Source organism: Rhinopithecus bieti, unplaced genomic scaffold, assembly GCF_001698545.2.
Source record: "Rhinopithecus bieti isolate Rb0 unplaced genomic scaffold, ASM169854v2 scaffold_81483, whole genome shotgun sequence".
NCBI classification, from domain to species: domain Eukaryota; kingdom Metazoa; phylum Chordata; class Mammalia; order Primates; family Cercopithecidae; genus Rhinopithecus; species Rhinopithecus bieti.
Window position 1 is genome coordinate 277,409 of NW_016831071.1, and position 5,461 is coordinate 282,869.

At 36.0% G+C, this 5,461-nt stretch overlaps 1 protein-coding gene across 3 annotated transcripts in view; it reads left to right on the plus strand.

Annotated features, from left to right (window-relative positions):
* Positions 1-5,461, plus strand: part of CHRDL1 (chordin like 1) — a 121,840-nt gene that overhangs the window by 35,274 nt on the left and 81,105 nt on the right. The window lies entirely within an intron of this gene.

Sequence of the window (5,461 nt, forward strand, 5' to 3'; positions counted from 1 at the left end):
TTTTTTTTTTTTTTTTTGTTAACCTGCCAGGTAGCCTGTCAGATAGCCTTATAAAACTTTTATTCCCCAGAAGTCTCCAAAAGTGGTCTAATGTCATAGGAACTTATCTAAACTTCTGTGTAAAGATTGTTCTTCCCTGGGAAGAAGGTTGAGGCATGACCCAGACCCAGAGCATACGGCAAAAGAACATAGAATAGAATATGGCTGCACCTACCCCAGATGCCTAACAGGACGCAAGTATTGAGAAAAGGGAGAGTATAAGCTAGCAGTTATTTTGAGAGAAAATAAAGTGTTAAAAGAACTGAGCTCAAAAATTCCAGAGGTGAGAACATTGAAAGAAATAAACACCATTATCGTTAAGACTTAAAAAGCTCATTTTATGGTATGGAGGATAGAAATAAACTATTCCTTTTCTTTTCCTTCTTGCTCTTGCAGCTCACTTCTCCCTAAGTTCATTTTTCTTCTTGTTAACTATAACCTTTAACAGCTTTTTCTGTGGGTAGTAGTCCTAAAATTCCCTAGTCCTTATATACCAAAAAAATGTATTTACTTTGCAATCATTCTTGAATGATAATTTGGCTGGGTATGAAATTATATGTGCATGTTCATCTCCCCTCAGCACTTTGAAGATACTACTAAATGGTTTGTTGGCTTTTTTGTTTGCTTGTTTGTTTGTGGTTAAGAATTCTACTATTTGTAGTTCTTTTGTGGGTTCTTCTGTTTTTTGTTTTTTTTTTTTTCCTTCTAGCTTTTAAAACTTTCTTCTTTTCATTGATGCACACAATGAGATGTGTAAGTTTGATTATTCTCTTCAGCCTGCTCAGCAGATGATTTTTTAAGCCAAAGGAGTCAAATTTCTCATCAATTTTTAGTCAGTTTTTTGAAAATTATCTCTTCACCTTCTTATTTTTTCTCATTCTCAAACTTGAGAGTTTGGTGTATATTATTGCATCTCATTTAATTTATCCTTTATGTCTCCTTTATTTTTCCCTCCTGATATTCTCCCTAAAATGATATATTACTTCAAGTCTGTTCTCCAATTCATGAATTCTTTCCATGCATACTATTTAGGCCATCTGTTGGGGTTTGTTTGTTTCTTTGTTTATTTTCAATAACCTTGTTTCCCCTCAGGTTTTCAAGTTATTCAAAAAGACATCTACATGATGCTAATTTATAACCTGTTATTGTTTTGGGGGATCTTATTCTCTTTTTTACCTCTTTAAAGTATTTAAAGGTTTATTTGAAGTCCATTTCAGATTGTCCAAATATCTAAATATTTTTAGATGTGAATTGTCACCTTTGCTGGGTTTCTTGACAGCTTTTCTCAGTCCTGAATTTTCCTTGGTTTTCTACTTTTTCTTTCAAAGCTCATTATCCATGGCTGTTTTTTGTTTGTTTGTTTTTGTTTTTGTTTTTTCTTGCATGAGCCCTTCCTTGTGGGATGGTTGTTGCAGGCTTTATAGTTCACTTTGCTCTAAACCAGGTCATATATTAATGACTCGGTTTGGGCTGCCTCATGTCCGAATGGTCTATTTCTACCTCTGTTTTTTTGTGCACTACTAGTCTCTGATAATGATCATGGACAGAGACCTCATCTACAACTGCCTACCTTGGACAATCAGTGTTTTTTAGGGAACACTGAATGGGGAGAACTATGTCAGCCCCTGTTTACGTGTGAGTACTATGACCCTAGTCCCCAACTTCGCATGGGAAGCCACTTGTAAGTTGCAGTTTCTCCTCAGCCATTTGGATCCAAACTACTCATATTCAGTCCCAGCTTCTGATGGACCATATGGCTTTGGCTCCCACTTATTGCTGTACTTTCCTCCTATATTTTATTCCACAAAGAGTTTTTTTGTGTTTCTGAATATGATTTTACAGTTTTCACATTTTATTTATTTATTTTTCTAGTTCCACATTTCATCTCTCTTTGTTTTGAAAATAACAGGGAGATTTCTCATGTGCTCTCTTTGCCATATTGAACCAGAATGCAACCAGCTATTCTTTCTTCCTACTGAAGATAAAGCAAGAGTAAATAGCTTTAAATCATAGCAGAGAGGAATGAAGCTTTACAAAAGGAAGAACTTTGGAACACCATGGCTGTTAAATCCTAGAATAAATGACTAAGGAGAATTTTAGTCTCTTTACTTAATATTTCTAGAAATAAAAAGGTACCCACCCATCTGAGATAGAGTTGGCACAGTCCTGCTTTGAGACAGGGCAATGGATGTGATGACTCCTCTGTGTTCCTTCCACCCCAGTGATTATTAGGCATGAGGAAACTCATGCCTTCAGGGTCACAGAAATGTTTGGTCAAAGAAAAGGGCTCTGGTTTTCTGTCTTAACCCAATGGAAGGCACTGTGATGAAAATGTCCTCATTTAAGAAGAAAATATTTAAAGCCAAGATGATGAATAAGCTCTGTATAAAAAGGAGAAGACAAACAAGCAAACCATATACTCCAGATATTGGCTTTACATACTGTCCTATAGCAGTACTGACTTAGAGGAGCTTTTGCCTAGGTAGTAACAGACTCAGTGGAAGTGTCCTACCTATCATGCTTAGAGCTTAGTTTCCATTGAAGGAGACAGAGGAGCCATCTCATTTCATTTGTTTATATATTTCCCATGGCTCTTGCTTTCTAAACTCTACCTCTAAAATTTCAAAGGATCCCACCTGTATTTGAAATTGTCTCCTACAGCTCCTGCTAAACCGTGGAAATTATAGTATGCAGGCAGCTCTTCCAGAAATACCAGAGAGAAATCTATACTGATTCCCACAAAGAGCAAATATTTTTCGTCAGCACTTGTCCAAGTCTTGGCAGAGGTCAAGTCTTAGTCACATACCACAGTGCTCTACTGGGCCCAAAGAGGCTACATGGAGGCTGGAACATTCTTAATGGAAAAGTCAAGTTTGCATAGGACTCATGAACGTCATTAAATTCATCCTGGTCTCTAAGCAGGACTCTGTGGAGTCCCTGATAATTAAGAGATTTTAGAGATTTGCAGGAATTAAATTCCCTTTCTTGTCTTTTGGGGGAATGAAGTGGTAATGCTGGAAGGGAAAGTAAAACAACATGACTTATTTTCATAATATGTGTGTGTGTGTGTGTGTGTGTGTGTGTATAAAATATATATATTTCATCATATATTTATATATATATGCACAGAAGAGGAGGGAATTTTTATTCACAAAAGAAAGGACTTTTATAAGTGATCAGGGAGTCTAAATCATATTATCTAAGAGGGCTTCTTAAAATGTCATTCCAACTGAGAATTTGCTATTCAGAATTAATAAATTTAGGTTTTCCTGGGGGTATTCCAGCATTCCTGTGTTATTAAAGAGCTCTCATAAAATTGCCAAAATAACTGATTTGATCTGGTTAGCAGAGACCTAATCCACAGTGTTTCCTTTTGGCTAGATGTGAAAAAGTTTGGCACTATGAATGGTTTTAATAGGAATAGTGACAGTGTGGTTTTGCCAAGAGAGACAACCCAATCTTAGATATTCAAGGTAGGTGAGGGAAAAGACCTTACCAGTGTTGCACTATAGTGTGTGTTCCCATAAGGAGAATGTGGGAAGCCCTGTGTCATTTCTCTTTCAACAATAGTTGGGTTGTGAGTGAGCTAGCAAACACAGGTATTTCTGCCACAATACAATATGCACATATCTGAAAATCCTTACATTCTACAAAATTGTACACTGAAAAATAACAGGGCTTAAGGAAAAAGTAGCATTGGAGAAAACCACTCAAAATGTATGCAGCTTTGTAACCAGAATACTAACAAAGCAACTGTACTAATGAAATACTAACACAGTTTTAAAAGGCATCTTACATTTCTAATAAAATATTACAGTAAATATAAACTTCTAGAATTCACCTTTTAAAATGGTAACATTAGCTTGAAGGAAGGGTGTTTAAGGAAGAATTGAAGCTGCTGAGTTATAGAGACAACAGTAAATTGCACAAAGATCAGGGAGAATCATGTAATAAGCACTTATAAGACAGAGCGTGTGGCCCAACTGAGGCAAGAGGAAGAATGTAGGGCAAATGGCTTCCTGATTTCAGTTGAGTTAGTGTACTTGGCTTTTAGCTGCAGTCACTTGGTAGTGCAAAATATTAATTTGCTGGGTAATCATGTATGAACTAATGCAATTTCTATTTTATACCAACTTCATTCCCTTATTTAGCACTCACATATGAACCACTTGTGTTACACAAATCCACACTATAGCACAGACTGTGTAAGATGAGGTAGATACATGGCATTTGACTTCAGACAAGTTTAGAGTAAGAGTTGAAAATCACTTGTTTACTCTGAATTTGCTTTTTTTGTCTTTAATCACTGACCTATCTGCTCTTGTGTTCCCCTTTTCTCCCATCCATGCATTTATATTAAAAAGGAATCTAGAGTCTAGATCTATGACTATGTCTGTCTATATCTGTGACTTCCACTGTTACAGTAACCAAGTAGACAGGCCTTTTGTGTTTCCTCCAGTTTTTATCTAGGGCAAAGTTTCAAAAGAGAGATTTATTTATTTATTATTATGGTAAAACATGCATAACATAAAATGTATCATTTTAGTGAATAATTCTGTGGCATTAAGAACATTTACAATATTGTACAAGTGGTAAGAACATTTACCACTAATCTAGTTTCTGAAATTTTTCACCACCCCAAAAGGAAACCTATTACACAGTCACTCTCCATTCCCCTTTTCCCCTAGCCCCTGGTAGCCATGAATTTACTTCTCTATGGATTTGCCTATTCTGGATGTTTTGCATAAGTGGAATCATACAATTTGTGGCCTTTTGCATCTGGTTTCATTCACTTAGCATAGTGTTTTCAAGGTTTACCCATGTTGTAGCATGTATCAGTATGACTTTTCTTTTTAGGGCTGAATAATTTTCCATTATTATGAATAGATCACTTTCGTTATCCATTCATCTGTTGGTAGTCATTTGGGTTGTTTCCACCTTTTGGCTGTTGTGAATAACGCTGCTATGGACATTTATATACAAGTTTTTGTGTGGCATATGTTTTCAATTATTTTGTATGTACCTAGGAGTGGAAATTCTGGATCTTATGGGAATTTTGTCTTTAATTTATTGAGGAATCACTCTTAAATTTTAAGGTTGCCCCATCTTCTTTTAGTTCATTTCTTTGAGTACCTACTGCCAGCCATCCCCATGGTTGCTGCTGATTTGCTGCTGTTGCCACCATCCATATCTGATCTCCATTGCTCTCTTCTCTCTTCTATTCTCTTCTGAACTCTATATTCATTTGTGTCTTGGATTTTATCAAAAAAGATCAATTCCTTGTTAACAGTAACAGCCAATTCGCATATAGTTTTCCTTAGTAAGGTGACTACAATAGCTGTAATGTGCAAGATGATCAATCAGGGCCACTCCTTTGCCGCAAAAGATTGGTATATATATTAAACATAATAATTATATATAT